This window comes from Ctenopharyngodon idella, chromosome 9 (genome assembly GCF_019924925.1).
Source record: "Ctenopharyngodon idella isolate HZGC_01 chromosome 9, HZGC01, whole genome shotgun sequence".
NCBI lineage: Eukaryota > Metazoa > Chordata > Actinopteri > Cypriniformes > Xenocyprididae > Ctenopharyngodon > Ctenopharyngodon idella.
The window spans coordinates 13,837,155-13,857,919 of NC_067228.1; the positions used below are offsets into that span (position 1 = coordinate 13,837,155).

The following is a 20,765-nucleotide window of genomic DNA, read 5'->3' on the forward strand; positions in this document are numbered from 1 at the left end:
TTCACAGCTGATGTATTTTGCTTGCTTTAAAATAAATGTCTCTTGTTTAGTTAAGTTTTTATATTGGAGTCTTTTTTGCTGCCATTGTTTTCCTTGGATTTGCTTCTGAGTTCAATGCAATTTTAAGCTTTTCTTGGTTTATTCCATGTTTTATAGGCAACCTCTCTCATGCTAATTCAGGTTTATTTTAATTCAGGACTCCATAGTCTGGGTTTTAGTAATCTGTACTTAATCTGTGTTTCAGAAAGCCATTTTTTAAACCACGGTTAACTATTCTGGATTAAGGCCTACTCTTGGCTTAATTTAAACCCTGTCCGGGAAACCACCCCTAAAAGTTTTGCAGCCCATCCTCAACCTAACCACAGGCTCTACTCTTCACCACAATGGTAACCCTACAAAACTAACATAACAGAACCCCCTGTAAATCCCAACATAATACAACATTAAACACTAACTTATGTCTCCCTATGTTAACCTTGTGCAAAAACACACAAAATAACACTTAATTTCAACATTTATTTATACAGTCTGATGCAAAGCATGCTGGGAATTAGAAATATCAACTAAATCATATAAAGTTCAGCTTACTACAATGAAATTTTGAGTTCACACAACTTTTTTTCTATTAAGTATAATGACCTTTATTATTTGAGTGAAACAAACTCATTTCATTTAATTAATTTCACTATTCGGTTTTACAGTATAGATATGAAATAGACAATGAATAAAATTATCAATTGTTTTACCAAAAGTGATCACTTGTTCATGATTGACTGCAAATGGATGTGGTAGGTAGAGGCTTCTGCTTCGTCTGAAATCCACTGTTTACCTTGCTGAATACTTTTATTTTTATTTTTTCACACTTCTGTCAATTAAAACAAAGCCCTTAAAATATAATGATGAAGCTGCACCTTGGTGCCCATTATATTGGGGACAAATTTACTCTCAAACTATACACACACATAGTGCTTGTGGTACATTTTTAGGAATTTTTGGGACCGGGCATGGGAAAGGCATAAACGGATACAGACAGCATTCCTGCTCACCGATAAGCAAAAGTGATAGGTCATTCATTTAACAGAGCACAGGGTGTGTGTATGTGTGTTTGTTTGTGTGTGTGTGATGAATACTGATATCTAAAGCTATGACTCAACCTAGAAAGCATCAGATCAGATCACACACACACTGAGACAGAGAGAGATCAATGCGGCTTGTTATCGCAGCTGCTTTTCCTTTATTTATCCTCTTTTGACAGAAAGAGGGAAAAGATGGCTTGAAAGAATGCGAGAGCGAGAGAGAATGAGGCATCTGAGGACGTGTCTGAATACAGGAAGTTATTTTAGAAGATCTGGGCGGTGGAGGAGCGCTTGTCTCGTTCTCAACCCTGGTAAAGTGAGTGACGTCATCCTCTCTCTTGACATAACTTAGATACAGCTGAGATCATTACCCATCAGCACTGTTATTTAAATGATTAGCCCATGTTTATTGTGGTTGAGCTTATCGTTTTAAACAGTTTGACATAGAATACATAAAATCTGCATAAAATCTCTTCCAGATGAAAGCTCTTTCTGGTCAAGAACCACACACTAATTCTTGTGCAAATATGCTTTTTATGGAAAGGCTTATCTGAAATATTAGATAGTTGGGAAGACACAATTTTTTGTTACCATTTTAATTATTGGCCAATAGAGTGGTGCAGGGACGACGTCAACACCCAGAAGACTAATTCGACAGTGGTTCGCTCGAGATTAAATGCAAATTAAATGTATTATTTATCAATATCAGTCAATATTGGCTATTTAATTGTGCAGGTCATTTTCATCTATTTTTACATTTAAATTACTTTTGCCATAATCTAACGCTCGCTTAAAAGTCTTTAAAAGCACTTATAATTTAATAACACTATTAAATAGCCGTTTTTCATTCTCATAATGTTGTGATGTCTAAGTTCACTTGTAGCATTTAACTTGATTGATTTTAAAAGACTTTTAGTATAAAATAGTGTATCATTTTAATATCAGCCATTTATCAATTATCAGCCATAACATGAAAATAATTATTGACTTATTGGTATTATCAGAATTTCACAAATTGTGCCAGTCCTGTACCTTGTAAAAAATGGCTGGTCTTTTCCAGTTTTATGTGCAATGTGTGTCTGTGAATGATTGTGGGTGGTCCTTGAGTGTGTTGAGTCTAAGACTATTAACACGTGTTCTTATAACTGGTGATATTTTATCATTTTGAAACAGCAATACTCCAGTCTCTAATTAGGAACACCAGTGCAGTGCAGATCACTATTTTGTTTTTATTTTTAAACCAGTTGTCCTTGGCAGCCAATTACAGAGCCCTGAATAGAGTTCATTTGACACACACACACACACACACACACACACACACACACACACACACACACACACAGAAATCTTATAATGTGGCCTGAAATCTAATTTCTTCCTCTGAAGTGACCCGTGAAATAGTGTGAGCTCTTTGCTCTCTCGCTCTATGTAAAATCATCAGATTGCCTATTTCAGAATCCAATATGAACCCTCTCCTGTGCTCTTTAAACACACATACACACACTTACAGTAATGGGTATTATGGGCCCCTCCTGACCTGTTAGATTACAGAGGAGAGGGAAAAACAGATACGAAATGAAAGACCGAAAAACAACTCAAATACTGAGGGGATGAGAGCATAGTGGAGAAAGAGCAAAAATAAGATGGAGAAAGTTAGTTACAGAGAGAACAATAAAAGAAAACAAAGGATTTGTTAAACAAGCAAGAACTAATCTGAGCAGATCAGATAATAGGAGCATAAAGCTCATGATAAAGACAATTAGGTAATATTTTACATTTGTTAACACTAGTTAATGTATTAAATAACATTAACTAACAATGAACAATACATTTGTTACAGTATTTAATAATCTTTGTTATTTTACTTGAACAAACAATGAATTACTGTATTTTTATTAGGTTAGCTCACAGTGTATTAACTAATGTTAATACATGCAACTTTTGATTTTAATAATGTATTAGTAAATGCTGAAATTAACATTAAGATTAATAATGCTGTAGAAGTATTCATTCTTAGGTCATGGATTACAATCATTTATGAACTACACTACACAAAAAAACTGTATGCAATTTTTGACAGGAATGAAAACACTGCTGTGAGGGATAGAAGTACAGTGTGTTCAATGGATTATACTGTTGTTTAACAACATACTGATTGTTCAGCTGACGATGAAACCGTTCTAAGAGTTGTGAAAATTACGTGGTACAGGTCTATCCCTCACAGGTATGTTTTTATCCGTGTTAAATTCAATATGCCATGTAACCTGACTAAGGTCTATGGCATTCAGTGGAGAAACGGATATAGTTGGACAGTAGTTGAATTATTGCTGGTATATTTGGTTTTGAAGATATAATAAGGTAAATCAGTGCTGTCATTTTGTAACCAGGCTGTGTAAACAAGCAGATATCATCTTATAAAGGCTAAGGAAAGGGAATAATTTAATAATATTCACAGTGGAGTTTGAGAGTAGGATAGAGGTCCACGCTATTTCACCAAGGTCCACTCACTTGAAGATTTCTGCTCTCTCAACTGCTACACATGTGACCCCCTTCCATTGTATCTTGAATATGAACAGGTTAAGGTGATATCTTGTAATATCACACACGGATGAGTTGGGATGGAGCTAACTGTGTGTTTTGACATAACCTTTCAGACTCTGTCTTCACCTTATACTTGATTTAACAAACAGACACTTTGAGTTAGTTTGAAGATAAACACACAGCTATGCCATACAAATACTCTCTGTTAGCATAACTTTCCAGCATGAGCTAGTTTTCCCAAGTAGCAGTGTAACATGACAAATCGCTACATTGCTGGACTGTTTCGTCACATTGTATAATGCACACAGCTTTAAAGTTAAATCAAGCATGCTCTTCTAAAACATCTTCATGTGACGTTGGGAAGTCCAACTAGTTTTCGTCAATTTGTTCATTTAGACAGACTTCTAAGGCAGCATAATGGTTTAATGGCCGATCGTTTGGAGCATTCCTATCAAGAAACATATATTTTTATTTATTTATTTATTTTTTTGTGTGTGTGTGTATGGCTGTCGCTCTAATTCAGATTCATTCAAAAATCCATTGTTTTTGAACCAGAGAAATGATAAATTATAAATCATCTAAAATACGTAATTTGAAAGATTTCACACCCATAAACAGCTACAATGTAATTGCTGCTACAATAGCTTGTGTATTATTTTTGGGTTAGTTTAAATTAGTAGCTGGTTTGGTAGTTTGCTTTTTTCACTCTGAAAGCACAAATGAATGGCTTCTGTTGGCAATGTCTACGTGGAGAAATAAGCCTCATAATAGAGCTATTCATATTTAAGTATTCTGCATTTGTTTTTGTCACTCCACAGGGTGATGCCTCCCATTTTTATAGCAGTCAGTGAATCTAATCTCTAATTTAACCTTCCCCTGTGTGTCTTCCTTCATTCCATTAGAGACCAATGCAAATCACAGCACACCTTGCAATCATCTCTGCTGCTCTTTATCCATAGAGACACCTCTAAATGGATGCTGAGCGCTTGCAACTGTACATTTGAGGCAGCAGGCGACAGAGGTTTGACAACAGAGAGCGTTTGTGACCCCAAAAGACCTGAGCTCCTGTGGAACAGTCACAGTTCCGGTCAAAGAGAATCAGAGGCAATAAAAGTGGGCAGAAATGATCCAAAATAAATGAATGCATGAATTAGAAATGAGTGATAATTAATGGTTGTGCTTAATGAGCTTCAGAGAGAAGTGGCGACCTAAGGTCAGATCAGAAAAAAATTATGGGGAAGAAGAATGGGAGAGCAGACGGATAATGGATGACAGAACAAGCATAAAATTGTCAAGTGCTTTAAATAAAAAAGTAGAGCAATTGTTTATCATTCTGATAGTTACTCTAATATTAAACCATATTCAATCTTTATTCTCAACCTCTGATTCTCAAGCTTTTAAAATATGCAGTTTTCTATCACTCCTCTGGGAAGAGTTTGATGTACAGTTTGTAGCCCAAATCATGTTGCAAATGCAGCTGAATATGGATTTATAGGTGCTTTGTGCCATTTTTTGGATGTTAAAATACTTTCTCCTGTCTCTGGTTGATGTACAAAGCGCTTGCAAAAGCATTGCTTTGTTTTGGCTTGAGCAGTCCGACATATCATCTGTCTCATCCTATGGTGTTTTTGATGGGGTCGAACAGTGCAGGCAGAAGAGGCAGTAGGGAAACAGTTTAATTTTTGTTAGTCAGTTTGTTGCTAATGATATGAATTAGTTTTACTATTTACAATTAAAACAGTTCTAATAGCTATAGGAACTACCATTCAAAAGTGTGGGGTCATTAAGATGATCATTAAATTAATTAAAAATTGACATTAAAGACATTTATAATTTTACAACAGATTTCTATTATATATATATATATATATATATATATATATATATATTTTTTTTTTTTTTTTTTTACAATAACACAACACAGTGGTACTGGTATCTCATAACAGCACATACAGCCATATAAGCCATGTCATCTTACAATCTTTGGATATACATGTTCATACGTAGGCATATAAAATGCAAAAACAAAATAATAAGAAGTAATAATAATAATAAAAATAATACAGCAGAGCATATCAAAGTAAATACATAACAGGGACATTTTATAGACCAATAATTAAAATGATATATCAGTCACTGAACATCTTCCAGAAAGGAAGACCAAGTGCGCCAGAAAACATCTGATCTTTGATGCAGATCGTAAGTTAGTTTTTCCAGAGGTAAAAGAGTAGCGGCCTGACTTATCCACATATTAAGTGAGGGTATCTGAGGAGTTGACCATAGTAATAATATACATTTTTTCGCTAAATATATACAAAAGTTCAGTACACTTTCTTTGTCACAGTCAAGGCGCAGACCAGCTTTACAGTTCAGAAGGCAAACATTTGGAGATAATGCAAAAGTCTTTCCAATAATCTTTTGAATAATCATATGGATCTCTTTCCAGTAACCTTTGATTTTATCACATGGACCCCAAACTTTTGAATGGTAGTGTATGTTTGGAAATGGCACATGCAAAGTGGGGTTTTAGAATCATTTTGTGATGACTTTGCATTTATAAGGGACAAGACAATCTATAAAAACGTGTTATTCAGAATAATAAACATATTTTGAAAACTAGGTATGTTTCCAAACCTTTGGAGTACACTGTATGTCTTACTCTGTACAATATTCAACTTGGTACTTTTTACTGGACCGTGTGAGCAGCTGTATTCTGACTATTTAAAAAAAAAGTTGAATGTCCTGGACTGCGCTTCACTGTACTGAACATTGGAATAATATATTATCTGGCTCTGACACACGTTTCTCAAAGATGTTTAGTCAACACTTTCAGCTCAGCCAGGAGCCCGTCAATATCAGCCGTAGTCCCGCTCCCTTCAGATTTCAGCAGCACTCATGCCGCTTGTAGGACTGAAGTTGACGGTCCATTTTTTTTTTTTTTTTTTTCTCGCTTCACTGCTCTCAGGAGTGTCTACTTGAGTTGTTTCTTCATTAGACACGTCTTATTCTACAGGCTGATGTGTGAATTACTCTTTATGCGCCAGATTCATGCATGTTAAATATGAGGACAGACCTGTTTGGAGGATGACAGTTTAAAAACTGAATGACAATAGTTTTACTCTGTTCCTGCAGTTATGGTCGGATATAGAAACTGGTGGATTAACATGTGGCGGACATGCAAATGCAGTGTGAATAATGTAGTGTGACTTACAATCTCTCAATAAGCAGATGCAGAAGTGTGTGTGAGAGAGAAAGAGAGAGAGTGCTTTACTGAAAAAGAATTTACTGCCCATTAGAATTTGACTAAGTCTCAGCCTCAGACGTCACGCCAACGGACCGTTGACTGAACGTCTGATGCATATGGCACACTTAACTAGAAACACTTCAGAATTTTTGAAGTCGTCATCTGGTTGGTTGAATTCTACAGGATGTCTGGGAGACGTGTGTGTCGAGTTCTTTAACGGTCCGCCTGGAAACAAATGCCATGACGCCAAACCCCCTCATGGAAGAAGAACACCACTGTGACAATGAGCACTTTCCAGGATCAACTACTTGCTGGATTTTCAAAAGTATGTGAAGTTCGCAGCTTCATTGTTTCAGTAAACTTGCACAATGTTCTTGAATGAATAATTTAGATGCATGCTGGTCTGTTATTGTAGGGACATCAACTTTACATTTTCACGCCTCTAAACATGACGCGGAACAAAACGAACTGTGACTGGTTGCATTTCACTCTACAAAAAAAATGGTGCTATATAGTACTAAAAGTGGTTCTTTGGCTCGTAATCATAGGGGAACCACTTTAAGTACTGTATAGCACCAAATCTTGGTGCTTCAGTGGTTCTTCAACAGTTCTTCAACAGTTCTTCACCGGTTCTTTGGGATGACTGAGGTGCTATATAGCACCGCTACTGTATACAGAACCGGTTAAGCCCCTGTATGGTTCTTCAGCGGTTCTTCAGTGGTTCTTTGGGGTGGCTAAGGTGCTGTATAGCACCACTGCGGTACAAAGAACCTATTAAGCCCCTTTAAAGGTTCTTTATGAGCCAAAGTTGGTGCTGTTTAGCACCATTCAGTCAAACGTCCTCTTGGGTGGTCCTTGGTCAATGAAAGCTATGATAGAGTCCAGACCTTCTGCCGTCAGTCTGAGACTAGAATTTGACTGGTATATTCGAAACAGTAGTAAAACTATTGCGTTACACAACTACTGTGATAGCTAAATTAAATTTTCAGCATCCATAACTCCAGTCTTCAGTGTCACATGATCCTTCAGAAATCATTCTAATATGCTAATTTGCTGCTTAAGAAACATTTCTTATTATCAATGTTGAACTCAGTTGTGCTGCTTAATATCTTTTGTGGAAATCATGGTACAATTTCTTTAGGATTTTTTGATGAATAAAAAAGAACAGCATTCAAATTTATTTGAAATAAAAATCTTTTGTTATTATTGTAAACATTGTACTGTCAACTGTACTGTGTACTTTTGAACTGTAGGGTATATGGCAGTGAATTATGGGGCTCTCTTTTGAATCATTAATTTTAAAAAAAGGGAAAATAATTGAAGGGAAAATTAGAAAGCAGAATATTCTCTATTGTTCCACATTTGTGCTATCACATTGGTCTAAAATCCCATTTTATAACAGTACATTAAACATTAGGTTTGACTACATTCTTGCCCTCTTGATGTATATGTTCACATTCCTTGTTCTCTCTCTCTCTCTCTCTCTCTCTCTCTCTCTGTGTGTGTGTGTGTGTGTGTGTGTGTGTGTGTTCTACATGCCTCTCTCTCCCTTTGAGCCTTTTGACTTCGTCATGCACAGAGTTTGCAATTAAGACTCCTCCACCTCGTTAGGAGTGCAGTTTCCTGTCAACCTCTGTCTCGCCCCCTCTTTCCCAGCTGTTCTTCTGCCCATCTCTCTCTTTCTCTCTCTCTGAGGTCCAGAGCTGAGATTTCTCTGAATGAGACGGCTGATCTGAGATCTGTCAGATGAAAGTGTGATGTGAAGCCTCTTCTGAAGGCCTCCTGCTTTTGAGGGTTGACGGGTATGTGTGTGTTTGTAAAGGTTTTGTGTGCCGATGAACGTGTCTGTATGTCAGAGTGTGTCCAGAGTAACATCTTATTTCTTAGAGTTTGCTTTTAATGGAGATCTCAGTTATGTGTCATTTGAGGATCATGTACAGATAAGCACAGAAACAATTGAGACATTTATAAAATTAGAGCTATAAAAATGAATGTATATAGTATCTTGGCAAATCTGAGCACAGTTTGAGATAGTTGAAATCTCTGCTGAAAGTCTGGATTATGTTAGATTATGGATTGGAATGTGCTGGTATTGAAAATTAGAATTCTATACTATATTATCTTAATAAAAACTAAAATCAGACTTTTAAAATGTTACAAGCATATTTACAACATTATAATGTTATAACTGACAGTGGGCAGTTGAATTATTGAAAAAAAAATACACACCTGACATTTTTGAAAAACTTAAAGGGTTAGTTCACCCAAAAATGAAAATTCTGTCATTAATTACTAACCCTCATGTCGTTCCACACCCATAAGACCTGCGTTAATCTTCGGAACACAAATGAAGATATTTTTGATGAAATCTGAGAGCTCTTTGACTCTTCAATAGACAGCAATTTAACCACCACTTTTAAGTTTCATTGTTAAAATAGTCAATGTGACTACAGTGGTTCGACCTTAATTTTATGAAGCAACAAGAATACATTTTATGTGCAAAAACTGAAACAAGAATGACTTTATTCAACAATAGCTTCTCTTCTGTGTCATTCTCGTACGCTGTTTACGTTCAGCACTTCCAGGTTCTACATCCAAATGCTGGCTCAGTATTGGCTGACACTGTTCACGCTGTTCATGACTAGCCGTTCTGACATAGTAAATGGAAGCGCTGAATGTAAACAGTTTAGGAGAATGACACAGAAGAGAGGATATTGTTGAATAAAATCATTATTTTTGTTTTTGCGCACAAAAAGTATTCTCATCGCTTCATAAAATGAAGGTTGAACCACTGCAGTCACTTTGACTATTTTAACAACGTCTTTAGTATCTTTCTGGACCTTGAAAGTGGTGGTTAAATTGCTGTTTATGGACGAGTCATATACCTCTCAGATTTCATCAAAAAAATCTTAATTTGTGTTCCGAAGATGAACGAAGGTCTTATGGATTTGGAACGACATGAGGGTGAGTAATTAATGACAGAATTTTCATTTTTGGGTGAACTAACCCTTTAAAATTTAAAAATAAAGCTAATTCTAAATATTAATAAAATCTATAATACTATACAAATAATACTAAAATAACACTTAAGTATATATTTTTCTGTGGAGACTTAATAAACAGGAGCTAAAGCAACAAATCTCCATTTGATCACCATGTAATCTCACAGCTTGGAGGAACAACTGAGATGTTAAAGAGATCTTTCCTACAGGTCGATCTAAAGTCCACGGGTTATTTATTTATTTTTTTTCTGAAAAAGGCTGTTGGTGTGAGATATTTCATATAAACATGTGAGACCTGATGCTTTTGAGAAAATAGTAGTATTGTCAGTTTGTAAAGCTCTGTATCAGAATGATTCTATTTAATTGAGTGACCATATAATACATGTCTACATTCACATACTGTATGCAGTTTAAGTGTGTGTGTATGTGTAGCCGTATATACTCAGCGTGTGGCCTTGACCCTTTAACACTCACGTTTGTACTAAGAAATCCTCTATTGATCCTCCAGTGAGCCCTTACTAGCGATCAATGGATGCTGACTGTGTATGTATGTGTGTCTCCACTGGCTAAAGTTGGTTTATCCAGGGAATTGAGTGTCTAATCACTGTCCCTACAGTATATGATGGAATCAGAGAGAGAGGGACGCTTGCCAAGAGTGTTGAGTTATTAATAAAGCCGTCTGTCCCCGTGGAGATGAGACAGCGATGTCATAATGGGTTGTGGTAAGGCAGAGGGCGGCAGTCACAGATGGTCTCGTGGATCATTACGGCTGTGGCGTTCTTCCGAAGGTCGAGTCGCCGTAGCAACGTGGCATTTAATCGCTCTCTTACGTGTTTTGCTGCTCCTTAATGCATGCATGTGCGTGTTTGTGCACGTCAGTGTTAAATAGATGGGAAAGACAGATGGGGAATTGATGCTGAGGTGGTGCGTGTTAAGAAAAAAATGACACAAAAAAGCATCCGAGGCAGGTGTTGATGGGAGGGGGGCTTTGAGGTGATTAGACAAGGTAAAACAAAACACTGTAGAGTAACTTGAGGCTACACACACACACAAACACACACACTTTGTGATGTTCCTGTGGAGGGGTGGCATGTGTTTGCATTTTTGGCTTGAGCCAATTGCAACCCTGAGCTCTTGTCAACGGTGGTATTTGAAAGTGCTGACATACACGTTTGAAAGCGCTAGACACTTTATTGTGATGATGTAATGATGGTTATTCTCTGAAAACAGCAGATACCACACATGCACTGCAGTCGTTTATCAGGGAACTGCACAGCTGAAGGTCAAGCATGTTTCCGCCACACAATATTCAATCCTCATGGAGTCACTGTTGGGGTTTTAATCAATGTCTGTTTGCTTTGAAGTCGTCTATATGGTGATGTGCTCCAACAGAAACATTTAGTAAATAACATTAGCAATTAGCAAACCATGTTTAATGACCACGATTGAATATGAACTAAAGGTAATTGACCACAACAGTGACTGCCCATTCTGTAAGCAGCTTTGGATTTGGAATTATTTTTTCCCATTCATTTCCTCCATAGTCCAAAAGTGCAAGCCTTGAACTAAACAAACCAGCTTTAAGATGATTGACAACATTTAGCTGTTACATTAGCATTAACATTAGCAGTTTAAGAGACAAAGTTTGAGTTTGAGTGTAATTCGAAATGCTTCGAAATGAGTGAGAATCTGTATGATTTTCATTTATACATATATATATATATATATATATATATAATGTTTTTTATTTTATATTTTCTATATATATATATATACACACACACACCAATCAGGCATAACATTATGACCACTGACAGGTGAAGTGAATAACACTGATTATCTCTTCATCACGGCACCTGTTAGTGGGTGGAATATATTAGGCAGCAAGTGAACATTTTGTCCTCAAAGTTGATGTGTTAGAAGCAGGAAAAATGGGCAAGCGTAAGGATTTGAACGAGTTTGACAAGGGCCAAATTGTGATGGCTAGAAGACTGGGTTAGAGCATCTCCAAAACTGCAGCTCTTGTGGGGTGTTCCTGGTCTGCAGTGGTCAGTATCTATCAAAAGTCTTCCAAGGAAGGAACAGTGGTGAACCGGCGACAGGGTCATTGATGCATGTGGGGAGCGAAGGCTGGCCCGTGTGGTCCGATCCAACAGACGAGCTACTGTAGCTTAAATTGCTCAAGAGGTTAATGCTGGTTCTGATAGAAAATTGCCAGAATACACAGTGCATCGCAGTTTGTTGCGTATGGGGCTGCATAGCTGCGAACCAGTCAGGGTGCCCATGCTGACCCCTGTCCACCGCCAAAAGTGCCAACAGTAGACACGTGAGCATCAGAACTGGACCACGGAGCAATGGAAGAAGGTGGCCTGGTCTGATAAATCACATTTTCTTTTACATCACGTGGATATCCGGGTGCGTTTGCTTCGCTTACCTGGGGAACACATGGCACCAGGATGCACTATGGGAAGAAGGCAAGCCAGTAGTGTGATGCTATGGGCAATGTTCTGCTGAAACCTTGGGTCCTGCCATCCATGTGGTTGTTACTTTGACACGTACCACCTACATAAGCATGTTGGACCTTTTTTTGCATATTTTACAAACGATCTTTTGTGCGTCGCGTCCGACCCAAACAATACAATCACAGCTCTTACAGGTGATTATGAAGGCATGTCTCAACAGGTAAATATAGGCTACTTTCAATAAAAGGTCCAATATATTAGAAATACTTCTTACTGTGTTGCTATGTGTCAAAAGAGTGAGCAAGTAATTATCTAACATAGCTTATAATAAACATATTCAACGTACATATCTGCACCGGGCACAGTTTTGACATGACAGCATACCCGGTTAAAAAAATTACCGCTCGCCACTGATATATACTACATACATTAAAATAGAAAACAGTTTTAAATTAACTTTACTGTATTTTTAATCAAATAAATTAAGTCTCTATGTGTGTATGTGTATGTGAAATGTAAGTCTGTTGTGAAAGGTCAGTACATTATAACTAAATGTAAATTTAACTTTGAAGAAAATGAATGTGATTTTATTCCAGTCCCAGACTATTGCACTATTAGTCATTTTTAATAAGCTAAAAGACAGGGTACTTCAATATGTTCCATCCCAACTTCCTGTTTAAATAGGAAATAATACAGCACAAGAAAGAAAATTGCATTTGTCCATATAATTTCACAGGTGAATTACAGGTGAGATAATTCAGGTGAGCTATAAAGTTCAGGTGAGCAAATTTGGACATTCTTACTTGACATCTTATGCAGTAACGTCAAAAGATTTCTTTGTATTTTACAATTTATATTTTGTATGTATTTTTATTTCTCAGATTCTAATGGGGATTTTCATTTGCAGACATGTCACACCTTCAGTGTCTTTCTACAAGACAATCAAACAGTGTGTTGGTGACCCCAGTGCCATATAGAAATTGTGTATTGTTTGAAGCCTATGTTCTCTACTCTGCTGTATTGTTAGAGAGAGAATGTGTGTGTGTTAGCAACAGATTATTCATTTCGTCCTGACAGTCCTGGTGAGAGGAGAGCCTCTGGACACATTTAGACTGATTCTGTACCTTATCACCTTCACACACACACACACACACACACACACACACACACACACACACACAGAGCGCAAAAGACAGAGGAACAGGCAACCACTCTGTCTCTCCGAAGTTGTTGAAGGAGAAAAAAAAGACAGAAGGACGTTTTTGAGGAGAAAAAGAGGAACAGGAGGGAGATAAGGATAGCACTGCATTGCAGCATGGGAGCCGAAATAGAAAAGACAACGAAAGAGGCAAAGTTTTTAATGATGCCCTTGGCACCTTGACTAATATACATCCATAAAAGAAGAGTTGACTTCATCGTTCAAATTCATTAAGTGTGTTGGAGTTAATGATCTTTCTCTCTCTCTTTCTCTCTCTTTTATACACACACACACACACCATCGTCCGGTGCAGGGTATCATTATGTCAGACAGTAATGTTCCACACCTCCACTGAGAGCTGATTATACATCACCTGTGCCACACACACACACACACACACACACACACACACACACACACACACACACACGTTTACTGCAGGCCGCTGACAGTGTAAAGGTGTGTTCAGGGGGTTGGAGACCTTGAGAGAGCAAAGCTAATTACTCTCAGTGGTAATTATAACAGCTACAGTCACAATGACCTTCCAGTATGAGGCCGCTCGTGCATGTGCATATGCAGCATGGCGTGGCGTGGCTCTGTGAAGCGTTTGCAGTATTCCTGGGAGTATCGAAAAGATGCTGACCTGTAGATGTTACTCAGAGGACAGACATGACGTGCTGAAGAGTACTTTTGTGCTTATACAGGTAGTGAGGAGAGGCTTTATAAGCAATTCCCCACAGAGACACTTAAATAGTTATTTTTAATGGTCGACAGCAGATACATAATATTTCTATTCTTGGAAAATATGCGAACATGATAAATAAATAGGTCATTGTTGAATTTTTTTGGGTGTATACATTCGCATAAACATTTATTCTTCATGTTTGTCGTGAGGTGGTTTTATGCTCTAGGTCGTGAGCTATTTCTCATTTCCAAGAACTCAAAGAACAGACTTGTGTTACCTTGAAATAACGAACTCGGAAGGACCCGAGGAGAACTCATCCCTGTGAGAATTGAGATGTGCTGCGATCTTGTTGCTCAATTGATCATCCCAGCATACTGGCAGCCAATGCACAATAAATACAACATAACATCACAAACAAATGTCATAACCTATTAAAACATTTCTTTCATATTATTATCAACATTATTTTCATATAATTTTAGATCATTTTTATTTTACTGCATTTATTTGTGAAAATGAGTATGTTACCTATGCTTTGTCAATGTTAAGATTCTTTTTAATATGCCAATAATTAATAATTAAATTAAATAAACAGACAAATGTTTACTTTCACGAGCCTGTTTACTTTTTGCGAGCTTGCAGCGGGAATCTCTTATTCGAGAATGAGAAGTTTAAAGCTTACAGGCTTCCGTACATCGTCCGCCTGCAGCATCTTCTGGGATTTCTAACAGTTCAATTCTCTCAAGTCTGCTTTCGATGCATCCTCGATATCAAGAACACATCTGGGTACTTTCACGCATCCTCTGTACTTGCGTTCTTGAGTATAGAATACCTCAGGAATGATGTGTTTTTGTAGGCCAACCCAGAAGTTAGCGGCGCACGGGTTCCCTATGCATTTTTCCCATAGACTTTTGGAAAATCTCAAAAAATAAGCTCTGTGTTTAACAAAGGGTTATAACACTTACACTTTGTCTATCAAGATAATCTTTACAAGTTAACACAGCACATACATTTTGAAGCCTAAATAAAGTCGTCAGATATAAAAAGCTAACAGTAGGCTATAAACAGACTACAGCACACCATGGTCGCGGATCAACGTCACCACCACCAAGCTTCCTCAAACTTTATTTAAAAAAACAACTTTATTTAAAAACATGCTTGCTGATTATGATTTGTGCTGTGTATGAATGCTTATCCACTTTTTCATGAGAAATGCTGTCCAAATATCCTGTTTGTCATGATGACGTCTAAAGTCCCCGCCAAAGGAATTAGTCCCTTTTAGCAATTTGTTAGCAACCGCTGTTTTTAAGGCACAATAAAGGTTTAAAAAAATCGCAAGCGTGTTATAACTGGTGTGTTTTATGTTATTTACGTGAAAATATTTAGAGGCTTTGTTAACTACAGACCTTATTTCAGGCAATTTAGCAAAAACCCATTCAAAAAACCCATAGACTTTAGGGCGATGGAACCGGAAGTCCTAAAATGCTAACTCGCTTCCGGGTTTTGCATACAAAAACACGTCATCCCTGAGGTACTCTATTGGAATTGAACTTCAATGGTTGATGATGACGTAGTACGAGAACAAAAGGATGCAAGATCGCTTAAGAACGCATATTGAGAAACAGCCATGATTTCTTGACTTTTTATATACTCTCATGTAGCTTAAAAACTGATATTATTTTGTGTACAAAGCTGCCTTTATTAAAATTGTACATACTGTAATTTTAATATTGGCCTTTTATCTGTGATCAGCTTATCGGTATCAATCAGTTGTTGTTGTTGTTTTTTTTTTTGTATTGGTTCATTACCCACCCATGATTGGAAATCCGAAATTAACACTCGACCACCAGTGCTCAAGTTAAAGTTAAATCATGACTATTTTTTTGTCTTTTTTATTTGCAATGAATTGTGCCATTTGTTACAAATATACAAGTAAATAAATAGATAAATGAATGATTCAAAAATAATTTTAAAAAGTTGCTGTTTGGATTTAAATAGGCAAATTTGCTGCATTTACATGGACCCTAATAATCCAATTGTAATCAGTAGCACAATCGGAATAAAAAAGTTACATGTAACCACTTCAATCAGAATGAATTGGCCAGATCTGATTAAAATTTCATTCAGATTGTAAGTGGTGGTTTATTCCTTTTGTAATCTGATCAAGAGAACATGTAAACACTTGACTGGATTGAGAACTGAAACTGGAGAGTACTGCGCATGTGCAGTGACGTAGAAATAGCGTAATGATGTGTGACGCGCAGAAGGAGCTTTTCTTCCTGTTGAATAAAGTGTCATAAATGAGTGTCCTGTCATTCTGAAATTCTCTTTCCACTCATCGTCTGTGAAGTGGAGCAGGACAATGTCCCACCAGTCCTTGTTTCAGACTCTCATCCACAGACGACTGGTTTTGGGCCCGGGAAGGGGCGCTTTTACTGCTTAATAAATACAAGCAGCACGGCTTAACGGTTTGTGTGCTCGTCGTCTCTTAATTAGGACCCGAAATAGATAAATAGTCTTCTTTTTAAAACAAAGAAAAGGAGGATGGTTAGTATGCAACAACAGCAGGAAACTCTGTATATTTGTGCAGTGTGCGCATTAGAAGCTTGTGACATATAAATGCGCACATCAACTCAATCACTTTATTTAGCATTAATGTTACATGTTACATGTTCATTTTCATTTAGTGTTCACACTACGTTCGGATTCATCAATCGGAATGAATTCATTCAGATTGAAGCAAAAAGTGTCCATGTAAACGTATCTGATTGGATCATTATTGCAGTGATTATTATGTTTCTAGCATGTTATATGTTTGGCAACAGTTCTTTTAACCCTAATTGATGGAGTGTGTAGCTTTTCATTTCTTAAACAACCATGTAGAAAGACATCATGGCCATATTCCATGATGACAAAGCCAAGATTCATCAGGCTCAAATTGTGAAAGAATGATTGAGAGGGAGCATGAAGAATCATTTTCACACATGAATTGGCACCTCTGAGTCCAGACCTTAAATTCATTGAAAGTCTTTGGGATGTGCTCAAGGAGACTTTACAGAGTGCTTGACTCTTGCATTGTCAATACAAGATATTGACCAAAAATTGATGCATGGAAATACATTTTGTGATGTTATTTCCATCAAAAGGTGCATTAATTTTTGGTCAACTCAAGCACTCTGTAAAGTCTACTCCAGCACATCCCAAAGACTTTCAATGAATTTAAGGTCTGGACTCAGAGGTGCCAATTCATGTGTGAAAATGATTCTTCATGCTCCCTCTCAACCATTCTTTCACATTTTGAGCCTGATGAATCCTGGCTTTGTCATCCTGGAATACGGCCATGATACATCTTCCGTATCTTAAGTATTTGTCTATTTAGATTCAGGGTAGTGTGTGCTGTATTTATATTAATGACTGTTAAATTCTGTATTTACTTTCCATTGCCAGATTTGGCAAAAGTTTTGGACACTCCCTGTGCTGCACATTCACACAGCAGTTACACTTGTACAACTTGTGTGAACAAAGCCCCATATTAAAGTCATATATCATTGTATGTCTGGGACCACATTTCTTTTTCTAATGAATAATTTTGAACATGATAAAGTGTTGTTTCCTATATTTCTGGTAGAGTTAAATATGTCGGAGCTTAGGCAGATGCTTAGTCTGAGAACATTCAACAGCACTGACGACATTACAGATTGCTGTTGCTCAACTGTGTGCTGCTCTGGGTCACACCTGACATGCTGCTCATTTTACACTGTGTTCTTGCCAGGATAACAATCTTTCAATATAGGAGGATTTATGGATTTGCACACACACAAACCTGTGGTTGTCCAGGAGGCATACAGGAACATAGTGCTTCTCAGAGAGGGTCGACAGAGCATGCCAAAGTCATTTCACCATTTTCCCCCTCACTCTGTCTCTTTCCCCATCTTTTCTTTCGAAATAACACACACTATACACTTGCTCCTGAGGCAGGATAGATACTGTAGCCAGGAGAAAACATGCTTGATTAGTCAGGGTTAAAGTGTAATGACTGTCTCTTACAGGGGGAGCAGCACAGCACTGAACAAATCAAACTGAATGTTAGTGATTGTTTACCAACCCCATAAGAGCAGAGACAGAGAGATAAAGGAAAAAAGGGATGAGGTGCAAGAAAGTGAAATCAACATAGCAGACAACGGTCAAGGTTCAACTCAAAGCAGCAGAATGTTGTATTTCCAATTACACTGTGGTTATCCTGTGCATGTGACTGATACAGTAACTGTTGTGCTGCATGTCTTTACTTTCTGAAATCTGAAATGACTTACTGACAAATTTCATGTGTTAATTTGTTGCCATGGATTTTATTTATAAATTTAAAGAATTTCTAACAATTAGAGGAATGCCAAATCATGATATGTCTAGTGCAAATTTAAATCTTTTTTCCCCTTCTAACTTCAAAGCCTGTCAGTTAATTAATTAACATTACAATTATTTATATGATGTATACACTACTGTTGAAAAGAAAACAGTATTTTTTTTTTTTCTTTGAAAGAAATACATTTATTCAGTAAGAATGCATTAAACTAATCGAAAGGAACAGTACAATGTTAAAAAAGATTTATTTTTCAAATAAATATATATACACACCTCGGTTGGTGAACTATATAGAGCCTTTGCTTCAAATGTAGACAGATTCAAAATGTTTTGGAAATACAATTTTTTGCAGTTGTTTCACAATTGCATAATCAGTGATTATGCAACTTATAGATATACCAATGTTAGACCTACATACAAAAAATACACTTTTATTGAGCCGCATACTCTTATTATGACTTCTTGTCAGCAAACATTAACAATATTTTTATGCTTATCTGACTGGTTTACGTACCTATTTGTGTTTGGAGTGTATCAGGGAATGGTAAGACCAAACAGAGGTTGTGGTGCGGTCAAAGGTGAAAGGGGAAAATTCCATGTGCTGTGTGTCTTCCTCTAATCCTTCTCTCCTCCCTCTGAGTCTGTTTGACTAGTTAATCCTTCGCTCTGTTCAGGCCTGCTGGATTCTGAATGGGTGATTTAAAACTTGCGACTGTTCTCTGTAACTGATGGACCTCCACCCTATGACAGTCTGTCTGCTTGTCACACTGGTGTGGGATTGTTGCATTAGGAATTGTAAGTTATGGCTTATGAAACGGAAAGAATATCTGCTTTAAAATCTGACTGAGTTAAGCTATTGTAAACTGTAAGTATGCACACCTGTCACGGCACATTAAATCAGATGAATTTGGAATGAATGTGGCAAGTCTACATATCTAAGATACTAAATTAGGCTAATGCAGGGGTTTTCAAACTTTTTGTTGCCGAGGATGATGCTTTTTGAAGATCCCAACAACATTAGCAACATTGTATAATTTCATGCATAAAGATCCATTTATAATCTTTACTTATATGAGAAAAATTTAAGTATCAGACAATTAATTTTCTTCTAAAATTAAACAACTATTTTTTAATATTGTCAATGTACTGAGAAAATGTCCCCCCCCACCCCCCACTTTTCAAAATCCTGTTTGTGTCCCCCCACTTTCAAATTAGTTTGTTATGATTTTTAACCGCATGCTGTCATTGCTACGGAGGAGCAGGAACGAGCAGAACACAGAATGCCTGCCTGTGTCGATGCGCGCGTCCGCATTTAGGAATGTCGTGTCCACGCTGTAAAAATAGCTCACTGAAAGTTCTAATGAGCAGGTATCGCGGTTGCGGCACAGTCAGCAGTGAAACGCCAGAAACAACAACGGATGACTTTAATGTCATCATGGATAAAAACAAAGAAAGGAAATGTGTGTTGGTTGATTCAGTAAATTAGCTCAGGTCAGGATAATCATATTTTCTGTCTACACCTGTTGATGTTAGCCTAACGTTGACTGAGCTAGTCAACATTCTTAGAATATTCTGTGTACCATGAAAACGAGTCCATTACAAACATTAAAACCATGTTCAAACATTAACGGAGTGTCTATTTACACTAAGTGCAAATAGCGTCCCTTGTTGGCAACCGCTATTTACACTAGCTCTGCCCACCATAGTCTGGTTGGGCCACTTTTAAAAAAGACGCACTGACTTCAATGTCTTCAGTGGTGAATCAGTTGCGAGTAAGGCTTACAGACCTGGCTCGAATCGACGCGGGCTCGAATCTGCCTTGTGCTGAGCTCGCATTTATTTTCAATAAAAATGAAAATAATGTTCTAAATGTGGAAATAAACTGCGAACGAGTTTTTAATAATATTAAAAGTATTTATTGGGTAGGGCTAGGGCAAGGTGTAGGGAGGGTTTTTATTCTTCCAATAAGGCAGCATCCATTTAATAATTTTAATAAATATAATCATTTACACTGCATCCTGTTAATGTACAAAGAGTATCTGCCTATATAAAGTATAGATAGCATCTTTACTCTTATTGCAAAGAACTGATACTTTTACATGGTGTAAATAGAATATATTGCTATTTTCACCTAGTGTAAATAGCATATTGCTAAGAAAATGCTGCTATTGTCACTTAGTGTAAATAGACTATATTGC

At 37.1% G+C, this 20,765-nt stretch overlaps 1 long non-coding RNA gene across 1 annotated transcript in view; it reads left to right on the forward strand.

Moving 5' to 3' along the window:
• The first annotated feature begins 1,185 nt into the window (after positions 1-1,185).
• LOC127519331 (uncharacterized) overlaps positions 1,186-20,765 on the forward strand; it is a 126,828-nt gene continuing 107,248 nt past the window's right edge. Inside the window, exon 1 of the long non-coding RNA XR_007931785.1 lies at positions 1,186-1,392. This is a non-coding gene — a long non-coding RNA (uncharacterized LOC127519331). The remainder of the gene's footprint in view (positions 1,393-20,765) is intronic.